Raw genomic sequence first — 22,364 nt, 5'->3', positions numbered from 1 at the left:
TTCCGGCTGGAGTATGATTGAGATCCTTAACCTCGCTGTAAATATCAATCGCTACCAGCCTCTCGCCGCGGGGACTTCAACATTCGTCGAGCTGCCCCAAGACATTCAACGGAAGAGAGCGGTGGTGAACGTGAGGAACGAGAACGAAAGATGTCTTCTCTGGTCCGTCACAGCAGCCCTCCACCCGGTCAACACCCACACCGATAGGACTAGCCGTTATCATCGATATATTTCCGAGTTGGACTGTACAGGTATCAAATTCCCTGCTACTCTACATGATGTGAAAAAGCTTGAGAGATTAAATAATTTGCGCATCAATGTATATGGAATAGAATCTCAAACTTTTTCGCATTATGGAAAATCAAATAAAAGCGTCATCGTGCCAATTTATTTGAGTAAAAATTTGCATAGCGTAAACACTGACACGATCCATCTTCTAATGGTTGAGAGTAATCCGGAAGACGATATGACTGGCGAGTTTGCACCGAGATTCCATTTTGCTTGGATTAAAGATTTTTCCCGATTGGTGAGCAAACAATTGTCTGATCATAACGGCCAGCTGTTGTTATGTGACAATTGTTTGTGCCACTTCAGCGTGAAACATGCCTACGACAATCATCGACAAGATTGTATTACGCTAAATAAAGTACGCATGGAGTTTCCCAAGTGTAAAGATTTAGTATTTTCCAATTTTCAAAACAAAGGCACCGTTCCGTTTGTCGTATACGCCGATCTCGAATGTATATTAATCCCTGAACCTGTGGATGAATTTGAAACTCATAAGACTTGTGAAATTCAAAAGCATATCCCGCACAGTGTAGCGTACTATGTACATTGCGCGTATGATGAGACTTTATCGAGGTTCCACGGTAAACGCGGTGTCGATTGCATAGATTGTTTTATGCAACAGCTTAAAGATTTATCAATTCAAGTAGAGTCACGCATCAAAAACATAATTCCGATGGAGTCTCTTACCCAAGTGCAACGCGATCGTCACATGCGCGCAAGGAATTGTTATATTTGTGAAAAACCGTTTACCCCTGAGGAGATAAAGTGTTACGATCACTGTCACTTCACGGGTAAATATCGTGGTCCTGCTCATAATCGGTGTAATTTGAATTTCAGAGAGTCGCACACAATTCCAATAGTTTTCCACAATTTGTCCGGTTACGATTCTCACTTTTTAATAAAATCTCTCGCGTCAACTTTTCCCGGTAAAATTACACTGCTACCCATGAATAAGGAAAAATACATATCCTTCACGAAACGCGTCGATGGAACAATGATGCACTTGAGATTCATCGATTCGTTTCGATTTATGGCTAGCAGTATCGATAAACTTTCCAAATATTTGACCGATACCGATAAACGCATAACACGTAAATTTTATAATAATCCGACTCAGTTCAGTTTGATGACCCGCAAAGGCGTTTTTCCCTATGAATACGTCGATTGTTGGGGGAAACTCGATGAACCGCGATTACCTGCAAAGAAGCATTTCTACTCGCACCTCTGCGATGCAAATATTTCAGACACCGATTACGAGCACGCTAAAACTGTTTGGAGGGAATTCCATTCAGAGTCATTGGGAGGCTATTCAGATTTATATTTAAAGACCGATGTTCTTTTGCTTGCCGATATTTTCGAAAATTTCCGCGCTAGCTGCTTCAAGACATACGATTTAGATCCGTTGCATTACTACACTGCACCGGGACTTGCTTTCGACGCGATGCTCAAGCATACTAATGTAAATTTGCAACTTTTAGACAACCCTGAAATGGTGTTATTTATTGAAAGAGCCATTCGAGGCGGCGTAGCGCAATGTTCTAATCGACACGCTCGGGCCAATAATAGATTCATGGGAACAGATTTTGATCCAAACAAAGCGGAATCGTATCTCATGTATTTTGACGTGAATAACCTGTACGGTGCAGCTATGAGCGTGCATTTACCAATCGGTTCGTTCGAGTGGGAGTATCAGCAGATCGATATAACGAACCATCCGGACGATTCGCCGATCGGCTACTTTCTGGAGGTAGATTTGGACTACCCTGTAGAACTCCACGAGGATCACAAAGACTTACCTCTTTGTCCCGAATATTTTACTCCTCCAGGTAGTGAAAATGCCAAACTCGCGATCACCCTTCACCCCAAAACAAAGTATATATTGCACTATAGAAATTTGAAACAGTGTTTGAGTTTAGGATTGAAATTAACGAAAGTGCATAGAATTTTGAAGTTTGCGCAATCTCCATGGCTCGAGCCGTACATCACGCTCAATACAGACATGCGTAAGCAATCTAGGAATGAATTTGAGAAAAACTTTTACAAACTCATGAATAACGCTGTGTTTGGCAAGACTATGGAGAATGTGCGAAATCTTAAAGATGTTAAATTGGTTACAAAATCGGAGGGAAAAGGTGGTGCGAGAACGCTTATTGCCCGAGCAAACTTTCACAGCTGCACCGTACTTGACACTGATATGGTTATCATTGAAATGAATCGTGTCAAAGTTCACTTCGCCAAACCTATTTACGTCGGCGCATCAATTCTAGATCTGTCAAAAATCTTTCTCTACGATTTCCACTATAATTATATTAAAACCAACTTTTCGAATAAACAGGCTAAATTGATGTATACCGACACAGACAGCCTTATTTATCAATTCAATGTGCCTAATATCTACGATATCATCAAACGTGATGTAGATACAATGTTTGACACCTCTGACTATCCGCCCGACAATGTGTATGGTATTCCCCTTAAAAACAAAAAACAACTAGGGCTAATGAAGGATGAAAATAATGGTAAAATTATGACAGAGTTTGTGGGACTGCGAGCAAAGCTGTACACATTTACTACGATGGGTGAGGATAGGGAAAAATATGACAGTAACGTAAAAGTGAGTAAGCGTGCCAAGGGTGTAAGAAATTCATCGATAAATAGCATCACGTTTGATGATTATAAGCGCTGTCTGACGGCTTACCGAGAGTTGACTCTTCCACAGTGTTGAATACGCAGCAAAAAACACGAAGTAAGCACGATCGTACAAAAAAAATTGGCTCTGAGTTGGCAGGATGACAAGCGGCAATTGATACCCGGACAGACCGACACCGTACCTTGGGGGTTTGTCCCAGCCCCCCAATAGCTATAGGATAAACTGTAGACATAGAATTGATGTAAATATTTGATGTTTGACGCCTCGAACGATCCACCATCGGGCGGAAACGTTTCATGATCAATACGATATTTAATGGATTTGAAGTTTCAAAATGCGAATTCATATACTCAACAATTGTTTATTTATTTATTATCAATATATCAAGCAATTATTCATATTTATTCGTTTACCACGAGAAAAGTTTTCAGAAAATGAAAAAAAATTTTCAGGAAACGAAAAAAACTTTTCAGAAAATGAAAAAAACTTTTCAGAAAACGAAAAAAAGTCTTCAGAAAACTTTTTTCCTATTTGATTAACACGTAAAAAAAGTTTTCAGAAAATGGAAAAAAGTTTTCAGAAAACGAAAAAAAGTTTTCAGAAAATGAAAAAAAGTTTTCCAAAAAATGAAATGTGTAATAATCGTATGGCAAAATTGCATATTATCATTATTATTATTATTATTAATAATATTATTATTATTTTCGTAGTACAGAGTATGGCACATGTGCGCACAAAGGAGATAAAATGTCGAAATATTTGTATATTCAAAATCTTTTATTGTAATTCGGAAAATACATACAAATTATGTTACATGTCTGTTTTATTTATCCAACTATTGTGCGAACTATCAAAACCCAACCACTTCACATAGAACAGATTCCCCCGCTTGCGTAATACTTTCTCCACAAGGTAGCCGTTGGGATATTTCACTTTGGCGAGCTCTTCCTCGTAGAAGCCCCCCTCGATGGGATGATCTTGATAATCGGTAAGTTTGTAGATGGGTGGATTGGTATTTTTCACCTCACTCACGGTGAATATTTCAGTCGTCCAATTGGGTGTATAGCCTGTTTCAAATACATTCTTGTACTTGCTGATTCGAACTCGATCACCTACACTGAATTTCCGCGCTCGATCACTTCGTTTGATTTGTCGAGGCTTGTACACGCTACGATACAGCTGTTTTTCATTCTCCGTGCTAACATCCACCGGTTTCATGCGAATCGTGCGATGTTTGGTGTTGTTGTAGGACATCATTAAATCATCCAAAATATTAATCCACTCGTACGATCCTTGGAGAGTAAACCGCTTCCACATTTTATTTTTCAATGTTCGATTGAAACGTTCGCATATCGACGCCTTTAAGTTGCTGAATGTCGAATACATGTTGATATTGTGATGCTTTACGAGGGCTTTGAAGTCGCTGTTGTAAAATTCTTTGCCTCGATCAACGTGCAGATGTGTAGGTATACGACTCTGGATCAGTACAGATTTCATGGCAGCGGCAACATCTTTCCCACTCTTGGACTTTATCGGCACCGCCCACGCGTACTTGGAAAATATATCGATGATTGTTAGTAGGTATTCGTATCCCTTGTTGCACGAGCTGTATGCGGTCATATCGACGAGATCAGCTTGCCAGGTCTCATCCAGTCCGCGTACATCTACGAATCGGCGCGGATAGTTGCGTCGAGCCTGTCTGTGAAGTTCGGCAGCTATTGCAGTCTTCATTGTTCCCAACTCTTCACCTATCAATTTTTCGAATTGCTGTCCAACCACTCTGGTTCCTCAATCGATACTAATTCCCTGCTGGTCTGTCCCAACGTTGATGTTGCCTGCTCCCCAATATGTTTGATGCGATTCAACGTATTTTCAATGATTTTGTTATTTATGCGTAGCTGTTTCAACTCCTCGTTGTGATTATGCGCGAAACTCTCAAAATTTGATTGAAAAGTATCCACAATATCCACAGCCATAGACTGTAAAGCAGTATTGAGAACTTTTAAGTAAACGGCGTCGGTGGAGTGCTGCGGATCAGCTATGTTACACAATCGTTTACCGTCCAAATCATACTGATTGTCGCTGGTGATTTTGAATCCAACACCCGGAGGCCCTCGAATAAATTTTTTACCACCACCACGCTCTGAGTGTCGCCCGAATATGTCTATGCTCATCACTGGACGGTCACTGAACAAATGATGATTTTATGTTTACACGCCGCTAATAAACGATTCCAGCCTCACGCAACTCCTCAATAATGGAGACTATTTCGTTGGAATGGCTGGTATTGCTTGCAGCCTGTGACGCCATAAGCAGCCGGAGACGATCTACAATTTCATTTGGATCATCCCAGTAGACGTAATCGACATCTTGCCCCTCCTTTCGCGCAATCTTATAGTCGGGTAAGCCTTCACCTGATTTTTTCGGCGAGCCAACGTATTGTGCAATGAAATTTCTATACTTTGCACTTTTTAAATCATCTCAAAGGCTTTCATCGGCTTGGTAACGTTTTCGATGCGCATTTGTCGTCGTCACAATTTTTATATAATTATTCTTGTCCGCGTCATTTACAACCGATGCATCGGGTGATTTTTTAAACAGTAATTCGAGTAATCCAGGTGTTCTCTCATAACTTTTATTCCCCACATTGACCAGATTATCAGTGAAATTGATCGGTGTATCGCCAATCATCATACCGCTTGTCAACTTTCGAACGCCATATGTAGTATCCAAATCCCTCTTTTTACTTGAGCTGAACATTTTCAAATATTGTGCTGTGAAATCCGTTGTTTTCTTCACCGGTGTACTTGTAGTAGAAATTTCACCAAACTTCAGTGTTTTATCATTTGCATCCATGAAATTCCCCACATCCATATCCTCATCCTCCTCATCATCGTCATCATCATCATCCCCGGCACTCTCGTCATCTTTTTCCTCTTCTTTTTTCATTGTCACATCCGGTAGTTCCGTTTTAATTTCACGTTTGATATGCTGCTGCTGCAGCTTTGAAGTATCCACCAATTTTTGCAGCGGTGTTACTAAAGGCTTGAATACCTCTCCCATAACCTGTTCGGTCGTGTCCTTGTCCAACTTGAGCATCTTATGCTTCAGCCGTATGACATCGGATGCTTTTGATATTTCACTCAATGTATCGCTATGCTTACGAATCTTGGCACTCTCCATGTTGCAGGCTCGATTGTTGCAACGAAACTGTGTAAGTTTATGTTAGTTTATGCTTATAAAGCAGTCAAACCCCTTCCTATATCGCCCCCCATTGATTTCGCTATCCTTGTCAATTACGGTAAAACTGTAATTGTCATCATTCCAGCATGCCGAGCACAAGTCTTCAAATTGCTGATACGTCATGTCCGTGTTCACATGATCGTTGTAGATATGTTTCAGATTCATATCAACCTGCCGAAATAGCACCAATAAGTTTGCATTGTCACGCACTAGGTGTTTTGGAATGCGCGCGTACGTTTGACTTAGATAAAAGCTATCGATATCGCAATGCCTGCCCATGCTGAAGTATGCTCTGATATTATCCTGCTTTTCACAAGCCACATCGTCGAAAATCATAACAGAGTTGGGGCGAGCATCTTCCGGTTTTACAACTTCATCGTTCTCGCGAAACGGGAAATAACCCATTCCCTGCACAGGTTCTAGTAACTTTTGCAAAAATTGATACTTTGGTTGGATGAGAGATTTCGAATAGACGTAGACATTTTCGAATCGCAATCCATTGCCGTGGGTGATGAGTGCGAGAAGAGCGTTAGTTTTACCGCAATTGGATGGCCCGCAAAAAATTGCTCTCACGGTATTTGGCAGCAATTTTCCATGTCGTTTTTCTATCTTCCTCTTACCACGTCGAACCATTTTATCGAAATTTGCGATAGGTAGTTCATCGGGCTGATCTTGAAATCTCATGATGCTTCGTTAGCATGACAACGAAAACTGAGATAACGGTATATAAATTCCGCCTTTTATAGAAGTCGCGTTAGTTGTTGCCTGACTATGAGGATGTGCACACGGAAAAAACGCGGTGGTGGTTTGTTAAATAAAATCATAAATCATCTCCCAGTTGAATTGCATGTGCCACGGTATCAGTACTGCGGACCTGGAACGAAATTGGCAAAGAGGTTGGCTCGTGGAGATTTGGGGATCAATCCGCTGGATGCCGCGTGTAAAGACCACGACATTGCATACGCAAAGAATCGCGATACCGCAGCGAGAAATCTTGCCGACAAAGCGCTCGCTGAGAAGGCGTGGAATCACTTCTCGGCCAAGGACCAACAACCATGAAAGCTAAATCTAAACTCGGAATGGGCTTAGCTGCAAAGCGGCCGAAACTTGGAGTGGCTGCGAAGAAGAAATCTGGAACTGACGGGAAAAGTAAACAGCGGAAGAGAACTGTGAATCTTAAATCCATCATCACAGCGGCGAAGGTCGCCATGCGACCGGGTTATAAAGCCGTCGAGTCGGCGTTGGCGGGTGCTCGTGCGGCCGCGCGTGGGACTGGGAAGAATATTTGTATGCCTCGCGTTATACCTGTGCCTGATAAAATTGGCGGCATCCTACCGTTTCTCATTCCAATTCTGGCCGGTATAAGCGCTACTGGGGCTCTCGCGGGTGGTGCTGCGGGTATAGCTAAAGCTGTCAACAAAGCTCGTGTCAACAAACATCAGTTGAAAGAGGCCAAACGGCACAATGCAACAATGGAGGCGATTGCTTTGGGTAAGGGATTATACCTGCGACCCTACCGCAGCGGAATGGGCCTGTACTTACGTCCGGCAAAAAACTAGTAAAGCTGCCACACCGAGCTCTCACCAACATTGATTTACGCACTTATGCTAAAAATATGAAAATTTCACATTTTCGAGGTTTTTTCATGCGGAATGATCTGCCGAAATCAGGACCAAAAATGCGAGAATCCGCAATTATTAATCTTGATGATAAAAACGGTCCAGGGACACATTGGGTTGCGTACAAGAAAAATGGTGACCATGTTGTGTATTTCGATAGTTTCGGTGATTTGAAACCGCCTAAGGACTTGATGAGGTATCTCGGTGTTGGCAGCGTTGAATACAATCATAAGAGGTATCAAGAATATGATACTGTGATTTGCGGCCACTTGTGTCTCAAATTTCTCAGCGAACAACTATAAAAAGACAGGTGTTACATGAGCAAGCATTAGTCATGCCGGAATCGTTGACGTTAACACTGTCAGGTACATCCTCCGTGCTGGAGGCTCAATATTTCCCCCCAATCGAGTTAACACCAGAGAAGAACTATGTTCTCGGACTCGTCGAGTTCCTGACATTCAATTCAATACCCAATATTCATGAGGGGTGTAATAAATTTTACCTGAAACGAGCGGACAACAGCAGAGAGAGCATCGTGATACCCACGGGATGCTATGAAATTGAGGATATTGAAAATTTTCTACATAAGGAGCTACCCTCCGACATCACCTTCAGTCTGACAGCTAACAACAACGAGCTGAACAGTGAAGTCACATGCAATCATGTGATAGACTTTAAGCCCAAAGATTCGATCGGCCGATTATTGGGATTTAAGGCGGTAGAGCTATCGCGAAACGTTACTCATAAATCTGAATTACCCGTGGCCATACTGAAGGTTAATACTTTACGCGTTGAGTGTAACATAACCACAGGGGCGTACATAAACGGGCATCGAGTTCACACGATTCACGAATTTTTCCCAACTGTTCCATCCGGATATAAGATTGTCGAAGTGCCTACCAACGTCATTTACCTGCCAATCGCCGTACAGTCGATACATCATTTACAGCTGAGAATAGTCGATCAAGACGACGAGCTGATTAATTTTCGCGGCGAAACGATTACTGTACGTTTACACGTGAAATCACTCAAATAATGGGAATCGTGTTTGAGACGAGAAAGTTGGGCAAAAGTTATATAACTCAAACGTCATGGCCAAAAATCGTCAGTCGCCCGACACCTCTGACAACGTTTACACCGTCTACGAGACTGACACCTCTGAACGTTCGGTTTCTCCAGAGCCTAGGTCTTCGATTACGTGGAAATTTTGGAAAATAAAAATTCGTGTTCGCTGCATCCTGTGCGTGTTACCATGGAAGAAATAATAAGAATACAGAAACCTGTGGTATTCGACGAATCGATCGCGCACTCTGAGATTCATGCTCATCAACCGTTTGCATCATCCACCTTCCAGAACAACGATGAAATCCATATTGTTGTTCAACATCAAGACTTGTGTCTACTGCCCAGTAAAAGCTCTCTACACATTCACGGAAAAATCCCAAAGGATGATGGTGTGGCTGCGGTGACGGTTACGAAATTGATCAATATGGCCGTTTGTCATTTGTTTGAGGAAGTTCGCTACGAGTTAAACGGTGTAGAGATTGATCGGAATAAAAATGTTGGCATCACCAGCACTATGAAGGGTTACGTATCCTTGACTCCAGGCCAGCAATATAGTCTGGAGAATACCGGGTGGTTGAGTGGGGATAAGGACCTAACCGATGCCGCTGGAAATTTCGATGTTGTCTTGCCGTTAAATTATGTGCTAGGCTTCGCCGAAGATTATCGTCGAGTCATCGTCAAGGCTAAACACGAGTTAATTCTCACACGTTCCAACACTGATTTGAATGCCGTGATTCAGAACTCGGCGACGGAAAACTTTAAAATCACCCTGAATAAAATCGAGTGGTTGTTGCCCTACATCAAACTGGCAGATAAACCGAAAATCCAGCTACTCAACTACATCGCCAAGGATCCGGCCATATCCATGAGTTTTCGTTCTTGGGAAACGTACGTGTATCCGATGCTCCCATCAACAACGCGGCATATATGGTCAGTCAAGACATCGACGCAGCTTGAGAAGCCGAGATATGTCGTTCTAGGATTTCAAACTGCAAGGAGATACGAGCCGCTGAGAAATGCTGGCGTATTTGATCATTGTCGGATCAGAGATGTAAAACTCTTCCTCAACTCACAGTGCTATCCCTACGGAAATATGAATATTGATATATACAATAATCAATACGCCATTCTCTATGATATGTATGTTCGGTTTCAAATGAGCTACTATAACAAAGAAGCTGAGCCTTTGCTATCGAGGCGTGAATTTATAAACCAAGCTCCCCTTATCGTCATCGATTGCTCCAAGCAGAACGAAACATTGAAAACTGGACCTGTGGACATTCGATTGGAATTTGACGCTAGCACTACGTTCCCACCACACACTTCTGCCTACTGCATGATCTTGCATGATCGCATTGTTGAATATAATCCGATCAGTGGTACTGTTAAAAAATTGGTTTAAGTCAATTTTGGAATAACAATATGTTCAATTAATATGGATATTGAAAATAATATGTATAATTTTACTCGTTAAAATTTAGAATAAGATAATTGAGAATACAATAAGAAAACTAAATGTAATTGGTGTTAAATAAAAAAATTATTAAAAGCATTCAAAACGCCATTCTAAACCTTCCTTCAGGGGTCATTTCCTGGAATTTTTTCAATAGATCTAGCGGGTTCTTACCCTATCTGATTTATGTGCGGCTTTCCGGCGCCAAACAAGTCTCGACAGGAATTATTTAGTGTGTGCGCGCGCGCGCGTGTGTGTGTGTGTGTGTGTGTGTAATCCTATGGAAATAGCCGCCGAAAATGACCGGGGGGGGGGGGGGGCGTGAGAGAGGGTGCGCCGTGAGTCGCAGGGAGGGGGGGGGGGGCTAGGGGGGAACTAGGGGGGAGCGCCGCCATCTTTGGATTAGAACTCTCATATATACACTACTACCGATGAAGCCTTTCGCAAAATTTTGTTCAGAAGCCGAATATTTCGTCTTCGAAATTTTATCCATTCCTGAATCTCTGCTGTCGATGATGATTTGTCCAAGTTTTGTACGCCGATTCCATAATATCGATCAATCTTTAACGCTTCGCGGATTCCATCTTGAGCTTTTCCCTCACGTATACCTGACAAGTTAGGACTTGATGATCGTTTGCAGTGATGAGCGTCCTTTTTATAGGGCAGCTGTACGTATGTTTGTGTATGCGCGCGTACCTTTCAACATTCTTAGAGCGGTAGTAACCCAACACCGCAGATCCATGGTTCTGGATGTACCGCGGCTATCGGTCGACCTTGCACCCTGGTCTTGACTGAATCCGTTCAAAATTCGTCGTAGAGTTCACAGTACAGTCACAAGCTAAAAAAATGTCACGTGGTTGATATCAAACTGACATCCGAGTAAGTGAAAAACTATTCTTAGAACCATCAATTTTGGAATGTTACGTGGTTGATAACGTGGGAAAGGAATGTGAGGTGGTTGATGTTACACATCTGCGATATCCGAGTGGATAAAAAACAATTCTCGGAACTATTCATTTTGGAATGTCACGTGTTTGATAACGTGGTGAAAGAATGTGGGTGTCGTTGATGTTACACATCAGCAGTCCTACCGTGAGAAAAGAATTTGAAAAGGTTAATGTTACAAATCAGCAGTCCAATCGTTGGAAAAGAATGCGGGACGGTAAAAAACTTCTGGCCCTCGCTGCACCCTCTACCGTTGGCAGACGAGCACTACATAACGACTTTGACCTTCGGATGGTAAGATTGTCGGTAAAACAGCACGATTTTGGCCTTCGACCGATAAGAATTGTTGGTAGAGCAGCGCGATTTTCATTGTCGACCGATACAACTGTCGGTAAGGTTGCACGTTTTCGACCTCAAGTCTGTACGGCAGACTGTGACGTCATCGCGGAAAAGGGTTTGAGTCTGGGGATATGTCGGTGAGTGTCCGTAACAGGAATCTGTAAGTAGAACCCGCCTCGCTGTGCTACTGCTCGTTATTTTTTCTCTCTACCACTTTATAACTCATTCCTTTTCTAATATATTGTAACGTTCTTAGACGTTACGGAAATAAATATGGATCCGCGAGTTTCAATATTAAGTCAAAATCAAGAGCGTGAATAAAATGTTGTGAAAAAGCTTAAATTGCGTAATATGTGTTTCTCGTTTGAAGTCTGAAACAAGACTGTTTTCACAATAATGTTGGTTGACGCAGCAACCTTATTCTTTTGAAAGACATAAGAGGTTTATAAACGTCTTTTATCTATGATGAATACTAGATCATTTGAAAGGGGCAAAACGGGTGATTTCACCCTTCTTAATACTACTCCCCCCCGAGAAAAAAAGTCGTCCCGACTCTGAAAAAATAAAAGAATTCTAAGAGTGATCTAGCACTCAATGCTCAAAGGTGAGTTGGAGCTGTGGCTCTAAAAATTGAAAGACTCCCTTTTTGAACATCTGGCATATGCCCACAGTCTCAAGGTAAACCACAGAAAACCTTGAGCAGATAGTTTAGCGTTAAATAATTTCAAAAATTTATGTGCCATTTATGTGCCTTGTTTTATAAAGGTAAGTGTTATTGAGTGTTACGTGGCTTCATGAATTCGAAGTTATCAGCATCGGTCCAGATCGATGTCGAAAAGAAATCCAATCCTCTTCACGAAGGATTCCCCAAACGAAACAGGTTCGGGTGAACACATCGAGGCGGGAACCGGAAATTCCAGGACCAAACGGAATAAAACCAGACTCCTTTTCACAGGAAATAGGGAAATAAATGGGTGACTGATCCTAATCTTCTTTAGAAATAGCTTACCCTAGAGTTTTGGAAGGACAAATGTGAGTGATGGTATGACAATTCAAATTCACCTAGTGAATTTGGGAGAATACACGAATGAAATAAATTAAATATGTATTCAAAAGAGGAGAAACGACCTATCTGACATTTCCACGTATTTCTTCAAAATAAGACCACTAGTCATCCTCAGGAATCGGGGAAAGATTGGATGCGAAAAGGCTGTGTCAAGTGAACTGAAAAGTACTGACAAAAACTGACACTGAAGGTCAATAAAATGTGAAAATCAAGCAATCGCTCATCGACCTCGAAAAATGATTGTGGCTCTATTCACATTTCAAAAGTAACCAAAGCCTATCCGACACAAAACTCGATTCCAGAGAACAAGGTTCTAGAAAAACTTGGTCGGCTGTAGCTTCTGCATTTATAATCAAAACAGGAGCTGATGAAGAAGAAAAGGTTTTATTTACAAGCCAATCCTCATGAACCTCATGAATAGTTCTGAGTAGCTCTGAAGAAATGCTCGATTCCTCCTCACGAGAACGGGAACTAACTCGAGCAAGAGAACTTTCTGGGGAAACTCGCGAATAAACAATCAAATCTACTCTGAGCTCAGACGAGCGAATGAGAAGATCGAGATTTTTCATCAATAAATGAGAATCGAAGTCGCAAAAATCACCTAACTTTCGTCGAGCTTCTACGAAACAATTGCTACCGAATATCGATCTTTCCATCATCTTTACAGGCAATAAAGTCGTCTGCAGATGTCTATCTAACATAACCATTTAAACGAAATGCTGAAAATAATAGCAATAACGATCTGGGTCCTGATACATCAAATCTAGAAGATTAATTCCAGCTACGTCTCGATATTCCTCAAAAGGTTCTAAAAGTGTACAGACCTGGCGATCTGCTAAAAACCTCTTGGTGAAAGTTGTTTTTGCACATCCGATATTTCCTTCAATAATGATCGTAAGCGGTCGAGTTTCACTCAAATGAATTTCAAAAGGCAGATTCTTCTCCCAATCGATAACCGACTGTAAAGAAGGTCAAGTCGATCACAGTCGTCAAGGGTGTTCGTTTGAAGGTCTAACCTCGAAGGATGTTTCTGGTCTTGAAGAGACTGTTCCAGGTTGATCTTCTCCAAATGGAGCAAGACGATCCAAGTGAACCACTTTCTAAAGCGAATGAGGAGATCTTCGGATTCTATAAACAACATCATTTATCCGGTTAACCACTAAGTAAGGGCCTTCCCAATTTCTTTGTGGTTTTGGACATCGTCCTTTCTGTCTGCGGGGTTAAAAAAGCCAGACAGAATCTCCAGGATTATATTTTGAATCTCTGGCTCGAATATCATAACGAGTTTTTAATTTGTCTAAAGCCATAGAAATTCTACTCCTAGCTAAGTGATGAATTTCTTCTAAACGTTGTTGTAATAAAAAGGCATAATCTGTTTGATAGTATCTTTGCACAGGACCAGGGCCTTTCTCTAAATCTGATGGAAGTCGAAGATTTCTTCCGGTAAGCATGAGGGCTGGCGTCTGCTTCGTCGTCTCATGAATCGCAGATCTGTGAGATAAGAGGAAGGAAGGGATCCAGGAGTCCCAGTCTCTCTGATTCTGCTCTGCGAAGGACGACAAATACTGTAGCAAGGTTCGATTCAGACGCTCTATCATGCCGTCAGATTGCGGATGCAAAGGAGTCGTACGAGTTTTTCTAATCCCTAAAATCTGAGTAACCTCTTTCATTAGGGTTGACTCAAAATTTCGGCCTTGATCAACATGAAGTTCGAGAGGAACTCCGTGTCTACAAATAAACTCTTTAACGAATGCCTGTGCTACAGTGGAGACTTCTTGATTAGCGAGAGGGACCACTTCAGGCCACTTAGTAAAATAATCAGCAATAACCAAAGCATATTTATTTCCAGAATGGGTTATTGGGGGAGGTCCGAGAATGTCCATCGCTATTCTTCCAAATGGAGCTTCGACGTTGTGAATTTGAAGAGAGCTTTGTCCTTCCGTTCGAGGTCCTTTCTTTGCCGTGCAGATTCGACATCTTCGACACCAATCTTTAACGTCCATCTGGCAACGGGGCCAAAAGTAGAAGTTGCGAATTCTGGCCAGAGTTTTATTTGAAGCGAAGTGTCCGCCTGCAGGAGAATCATGATAAAGAGCAAGAATCTCCGGAACTCGTGACCTGGGAACCAAAAGTTGCCACCTGATTTCTTTCAAGTTTGCAGATTCCCATTTTCGGTATAAAATTCCATCAATTAAAAGGATAGAGTCCCATTGAGCCCAATAAATTTTCAAATCTGGCTCGGCCAAAGATATATCCTGCCAGTCCGGGCGAGTTTCCGCTTCTTTCCAAGACTTCACTTGAGTCAAAGTGTCGTCCTACTATTGCGATTTTCTCAATTCCTCCTGGTTATTTTCGAGAGAAATCTTCCGAATTATAAGAGAGGGGTCACGGTTTTTCTCTAATCGGGCACATTGTTTACACTCTGGCATTTCCTCGCAGGGTCTCCGAGAGAGAGCATCGGCGTTTCCATGATGAATTCCTGCTCGATGACGAATGTCAAAATCGTACTGACCGAGCCTTTCTATTCATCTAGCTACCTGACCTTCGGGGGATTCAAACGAAAGTAGCCACCTAAGAGAAGCATGATCTGTACGTATCAAAAATCTCCTACCGTACAGATAATGGTGAAAACATACTACGGTCTTAACAACAGCTGAAAGTTCTTTACGAGTGACACAATAATTCTTCTCAGTTTTACTCCAAACTCTGCTGAAATAGCTTATCACTCTCTCCTGACCTCCCTGAATTTGTGACAGAACCCCGCCTATTCCTGAAAGAGAGGCATCCGTATCTAAAATAAAAGGAAGTTTGACCTCTGTATAAGCTAAAATCGGTGAGGAAATAAGATTTTCTTTTAATTTCTTGGAAGCATCTTCGCATTCCGGGGTTCAGTCAAAAGGAATCTTGATTCCGGTCAAGTGATGGAGAGGTTTAGCTATACTAGCGAAACCTTTTACAAATCGTCTGTAATACGTACAAAGGCCTAAAAAGCTTTGAATTTGTTCTTTATTCTTAGGTGTCGGCCAAGAAGAAACCTTCTCGATTTTGGATGGGTCGGTCTTCACACCTTGTGCTGAGACGATATGTCCGAGGAAGCCTACTTCTCTCTGGAACAGATAGCATCTTTTCGGGCTCATTTTTAGGCCTGCTTGCTTCAGCCTAGCGAAAACTTGTCCGAGATTTTGAACTTCTTCTTTAAAGTTCTTGCAAAAAACGATTATATCGTCTGAATACACGAGGCATATTTTGCCAATGAGCCCATGGAGAACAGCCTCCATCATTCGTTCAAAGGTAGCTGGGGCATTACTTCAACCAAACGGAATAACCTTGGACTGCCATAATCCTCCTTAACCCGTAACAAAAGCTGCTTTTTCTTTATCTAAAGGATCCATTTCGACCTGCCAGTATCCGCTCCGAAGATCTATGGTGCTGAACCAAGTTGCACCAGCTATCAGGTCGAGTGTCTCGTCGATTCTGGGTAGAGGGTAAGAATCTTTCTTTGTTACATCGTTCAGCTTCCTGTAATCGATACAAAATCGTTTGGATTCGTCCTTTTGTTAACAAGGACGATTGGTGAAGCCCAGGGACTAGACAATGGTTCAATCACATCGTTCTTTAGCATGTCTACCAGAAGCTTCTTCACCTCTTTTCGGGCGTTGAGAGCGAGTCTTCGAGAAGCTTGTTTCATTGGTGAACTCTCTCCGACGTCGATCTTGTGCTTGACAGAAGTACATCGGCCCTTATCACCACTATCTTTGGCGAAAGAATCTATAAATTCTAGCATGAGAGATTCAAACGATTCTACCTGAGCTGAATTTAACGAAATCGAAGATTTATCAACAAGGCTCTGTAAATGTAAAGGAAAGTGTTGTTGAAAATCACCCTCACAAAGTACCGTCTCCCAAATTCTAGGAGGAGTCCAATAAATTCCATTTCTATTCGTACAAAGAGTTATTTCGCGATTGTTTGAAGCTAGTGAATTTCTCTTGGTCGAGATAACACAGTTATGAGCTGCAAGAAAGTCTATTCCCAAAATACATTTATCCTCTATGTCTGCTATAAAAACCTTATGTGGAGAGTCGATACACCCAAAAAGGTTAATTTGGACAGTAACCTGTCTCAAAACCGTGGTCGTCTCTCCAGTGGCTGTTCGCAGAGATAAAGAGGGAACAATCTGGTCATCGGATTCAAATAGATCCGATCGAACTACGGTTACTTCCGCGCCAGTGTCTATTACCCAAAGACAATCGACGTCATTTACAGTACCGCGCGCGTAAAGACCAGACTGTCGTGGACTCCTAATTAAAAACTGTTCTCTAAGAAGGTTTTCACTCTCAACAATCTGCGATGATTTTCGCCCCGAAAGAACATCTGAAATTAGTTTTTTGGACGAGTTCCTGTTGAAGAACTCGACTGAGGATTTGCTTTCCCTATGTCTTGTGACCAATTTTTTTGTGTGTTGAGGGTAAAACGATAGAAACGAGATAATTGGTTACCCTACGGCGCAGTCACTAACCTGAATAATTAGATAGAGAGAGAGAGGTAATAAGAGAGAAAGATACGATTGTTGGGCGCCAGACGCACATGCGTCAAAAATAGATAATTAGAGAAAAAGATAAAGGTAAAGGTAAAGGTAATAGATAAAGGTAAGGTCAGGTTCTACGACGATTTTGCACAGTTGGCTCAGATAGACAAGATAATGGTAGAGAGGCGGGGTCGAATCCAATAGATAAAATAAGAAACAGGTGAAGCAGGAATAGTATCAAATATATTAAGTAAGAAGCGATAAGTTTAATGAGAAGCAAGTAGCTGAAGAGATTGAGATACAATTACGATAAATGCGATAATCAACAATATTTACAGCCAGAGAAAAGTTGAGCGAGAGATTTAATAAATAACGGAACTTTTTCCGAATGAGCGGGAAATATGCGCAAGCTCGCGATATTATGATTCGAGGTAATAACTAATACGGTTCTATAATGAGTATGCAGAACGGAAAACATATACGGTACTTAAATTGAGCATTAAGCAAATAGACCATAAAATATGAGAAGCGATTATAAACACATGCGAAATGCAAAACTTGCAATAGTTATCACATTACCAGAATGATTAGAAATAGGCAAAGACAGGAAATTATGAATTACAAGGTAAATTCAAGGCAGCAGGTCAAGTAGAAAATTATTAGAAAATACAGGTATTAACAGATAATACGTAGTCTCTAGTTTGCGGTAAGTGCGAGAGAAAGAGAGATAATATTCGGTACGATAAAAGGAAATCCAAGATAAGACAAACAATATTCAAGATAATGAGTATGCGCGTACGGCAAACCAAAGAGGTTACGGACAACTGCGATCAGCGATATTAGAGAAGAAAATAATGAAAAAGATGTTATGCAATACGGCACAATACTCCAATGTCAAATGAACGACGAGCGGGACCACGCAGCGATGTAAGATCGCTCACGCGGTGCACTCACTAAAATACGATAATCAACGGTAATAGGTAAAGAGACAGATATGAACTAATCAGAGAAAATATAGTGAAATAACAATGCTCAATAACTAAGATAAAAAATTGATCATTTAACAGAACGCGCTGCTATACAGCGATATTAGACATTTAGATATTCTAGATGAGAAAGATAACAAAATAAAGCAATAGTCACTATAATGCGTAAGTAATAGTCAACCAGTCGCGAAGTTACTTGCAATAAGACAGAGAAAGGGACAAGATAAGAGATAAGAGAGAATAAGGTACGAGCCCAGGTGGCTCAAGCGGACCAACTGCAAGATGAAGAGAAAGGGGTACGAGCCCAATTGGCTCAAGCAGACCAACTGCAAGATAAAGAGAGAGAGAGATCAAGGTAAAGGTACGATATATTGCAAGTAATCTCGTGGCTTCACAAAATAGAAAAGGAACCTCACTTACGTAAAGGAAGATATAGCAGGTATTAGAGAATGCGGTACAATAGTGAGAACTAAATCGGCAGATAGCGGTAATGGCACTGAATATTACGATAGCACGTCGTGGTTAGTCAAAAACTGAATGTAGAGTGACGAGATGAGCGATAATCCTGATTTTCGTCGAGCTGCTGTCACGTGATTCTTGCTCAAATTTGCGGTATTCTAATTGGACCAGCAGGTCGCGTAGGCTTGGTCCATGGGTAGGCGGCGATAATCCCTCGCCGCTTGTTTTTCTTCTCCCTCGACGACAGGTATCGAGGTATCGGGACGTCGAAAGGTGGTTAGAGATGTTTTCCTTCAGCTGTGCGGTATCGTTGGTGAGAGGGGAGGTCGTACTGCTCATGTGTTGCGATATTGAGGTGTGCGGCAATAGTACGTCACCGGTCCTTTGGACTTGCGACCGACTGTAACTCACTCCTTGCTTTACTGGTACTCCCCGTTGTAGCTATTTCGTCGGCGCTGCATCCCGGCCCTCGCTCATTGAAGCCCTCATGCCGGAACGATCTGGTGGTGATGGCCCTCAACCCGGATCCCCACACTAGATCCACCAGATCCACGTGGTCAGCATATCATTAGCCTATTCCACGCCGCAGTCCTTCGATAGGACGGTTCGTGAAGAGAAAACCGTCCTCTATTTGATAGACAACGACTTAGTAAATGTAAGGGTCGGTTCAGCTCCAGGGTGATAAGTATCGTCGACGGGAGGCTTTGTTGTATTTTTGACGCACAGCCCTGCACGCCGCCTAACGATGCATCCGAGCGGTAAAAGCATTCATTCGTGGTTCGGCTCCTGGCCGATAAGTCTTAAATAGTCGGAGGTACTGTTTGTGCATCACGCACGACCCTGTTCGACAACTAGATAGGCATCCATCGGGAGTGGTTTCAGCGGTATTCGTTCGTCTGTAGTCGGTGGTGGTCGATGTTGAGCTGGTCCGTGACCCCTGTCCGGCAGTGTCCTGGTATCTTGCCGCGAAGGTCTCGCAGATGGTTCTCGTAGAGCGTTACAGAATTAGAAAATAGCATACAATTAGCTTAGTAAAGAGAATTCAACTTAAGGATAATTAAACGTTCGTTTTTGGAGTATTGGCCTCAGACGTGCTTTCGTTATTTTTAGCGATATCTGCACCTAGGGGAATGCGATAATTAAACAAAGTAACGGGATACGAAATACCGCGTCACAGTCTATATATTTCTGACGCCATTTATAAGAGTTCGGATTCGAACTCTGTATTGGTTCTCCACTAATTTTTTTAATTAGAAAACAATGATTGGCGTCATGTGCTTTTTTTTTACAAAATATTCACGTCAAGCCGGTTTGACTTGTCACGACCGCGTTCTTAATTCCACGCTTGTTTTTCTGGTCTTGAAAAGAACCACGATTTCTTGTTTCAAAATTATTATTGTCATTTTTATTTCTATAATTTTGAGGCTTTGGCTCCTCCGAGTGTTTAAAACTTCGTCTTTCTGAGGTGCTTTTGGACACCTCAATCCGACGAAGCTTGCTCAACCCAAAATATTGTTTTCGCATTGCCTCTACCTCAAGGGCTTTGGCCGTTGCCTCTCGTAGAGAAGTAAGACCCGATGTCCCAACGGCCATTTTGATTTCTGGATCACTGATTGCGTTTAAGAAAGCTTGTGTCGCTAATGAATTACGATACGGCTCGTGGTCTGGCAAAGCTACACGAGAAAGCCGTTCGATATCTTGGCTAAGTGACGCGAGGTCTTCGTCTCGTCCTTGTCTTTTAGTCTGTAATTGAGCTGTGTACAATTTTGTCAGATGGTCATTTCCGTATCTCAATTTAAGCGCGGAGCTAAGTTTTTTATAATTGGAAATTTTTTCTTCAGACAATGCCGTTAAAACATACAAAGCCGGCGTTCGAAGACAAGAGGCAAGGCTGTGGGCCCTCATGGCGGAGTCCCACTGATTGTGCTTTGCAATTGTGTTAAATTGGCGTTCATAATCTGCCCATGGAATCTTTCCATCAAAAATTCGCGGTTTTGAAGAATAAAAGGGTTTTTCGTTAATTTGAGAAGCAACCCCAGGAAATCTTGAATTATTTAATTGACTTAAATGGGAATAACGAGGTTGAACCGGAGGCAGAGGCTCGGAAACGCCAACCTCGATATTTACTGTTGTTCTACAAATTGGGGATTCATCTATTCCCCTAATAAAAGGCACAGACCTTGAGTCTCGAACACCCTGGAACCGTCCTGGATGTTGGACCTGCCGAACAGCGGGAACGGGAACAGGAGAGGGAACAGGAGAGGAAAGCGGGGTAACGACTCTGGAACCTCGAGGGGTGACAGCCGGTTCTCCTGAGCCGTTTACCTGATAAACAGCCTGAAGAGCTGCCACAGTCGTCCGGAACAGTTCATGAAGACTGTTCTCGGATCATTCTTGAGTTTCTCTATCAAGCCTCCGCTGCTCCAACTGAGAGGCAATTTCCCTTTCTCGTTGTTCTTGTTCTCTTTTTCGCTGCCCTTGTTGATCAAGAAGCAGCTGGAGAAGTTGCTGTTGTTGACGTTCAGCGGCTTCTTGTTGTTGGGACATGGTCTTCAGCAGATCAATCTGAGAGACCGCCGAAGGAATTGGAAGAGGGTCCACTGAAGCTGGTGAGATTGTTTCGGGGACCCGCGGATTTTCCATAATGAAAGGTTCTTCTCCGCCACTTTCCCTCCGACGTGAGCGCGTCATACGACTATTGCTCATAGTTAAAGTTCGCGCACTGAATTAACTCGATTGAAAAGAAACTCAAGATCCCACTTCTGACACCAACGTAACGTTCTTACACGTTACGGAAATAAATATGGATCCGCGAGTTTAATTATCAAGTGAAAATCAAGAGCGTGAATAAAATGTTATGAAAAAGCTTTAATTGCGTAATATGTTTTTCCTGTTTAAAGTCTGAAACAAGACTGTTTTTACAATAATGTTGGTTGACGTAGCAGCCTTATTCTTTTGAAAGACATAAGAGGTTTATAAACGTCTTTTATCTATGATGACTACTAGATCATTAAAAGGGGGCAAAACGGGTGATTTCACCCTTTGTAACAATATGTTAGTAAGCCCCCCGTATTTTCATTTTTCGTATCTGTTCTTACTACCTGATAGTTATTTATGTTCATCTTACTTACTCCAACATCTTCGGTTACATGTGTTTCCGTTAAGCATAATATTTTCGGTCTGTTTTCGTTAATTAACTTCTGTATTTCATCCTTATGATTGCTGAATCCCTGTGCATTTAGCATGATCATATCATTTCCTCTCTGCCTCTTATATTCTTTATATTTGTCATTCACACACTTCCGTCTTTGCCCTTTCCGTTGCTATTCACCACAGTACTGGATATATCCACTTGCTTTTTCAATCAATCTTTTATATATTGGACACCCATAGTTTGTTGCCTCGTGATCCACATTCACTTCTACTGCGTTGTACCTTCTATACATTCTACAGCAATTTGCGCACTTTTTTGATTTTTCTCTGCACTCTCGACCATCGTGTTCTTTCGCGCATTTTCTACAGCTCCTTTGATTTTTACAATCACTTGCGATGTGATTGTATCCATAGCAATTATAGCACCTCAATACACTTATAGAATCGTCAATTTCAGAATTTTGGAAGCCCACTTTCATTTTTTCCGTTTCGATTAATTCTTAGTGTGTCTCCGGGTTGACTTCTAATGTTAGGTCCCACGCAGTTTTACTTATTTTTACTTTCTTGACTACT

The sequence above is a fragment of the Neodiprion lecontei genome, chromosome 1 (genome assembly GCF_021901455.1).
Source record: "Neodiprion lecontei isolate iyNeoLeco1 chromosome 1, iyNeoLeco1.1, whole genome shotgun sequence".
In the NCBI taxonomy this organism is placed as follows: Eukaryota; Metazoa; Arthropoda; class Insecta; order Hymenoptera; family Diprionidae; genus Neodiprion; species Neodiprion lecontei.
Note: the sequence above shows the minus strand (reverse complement) of the source record.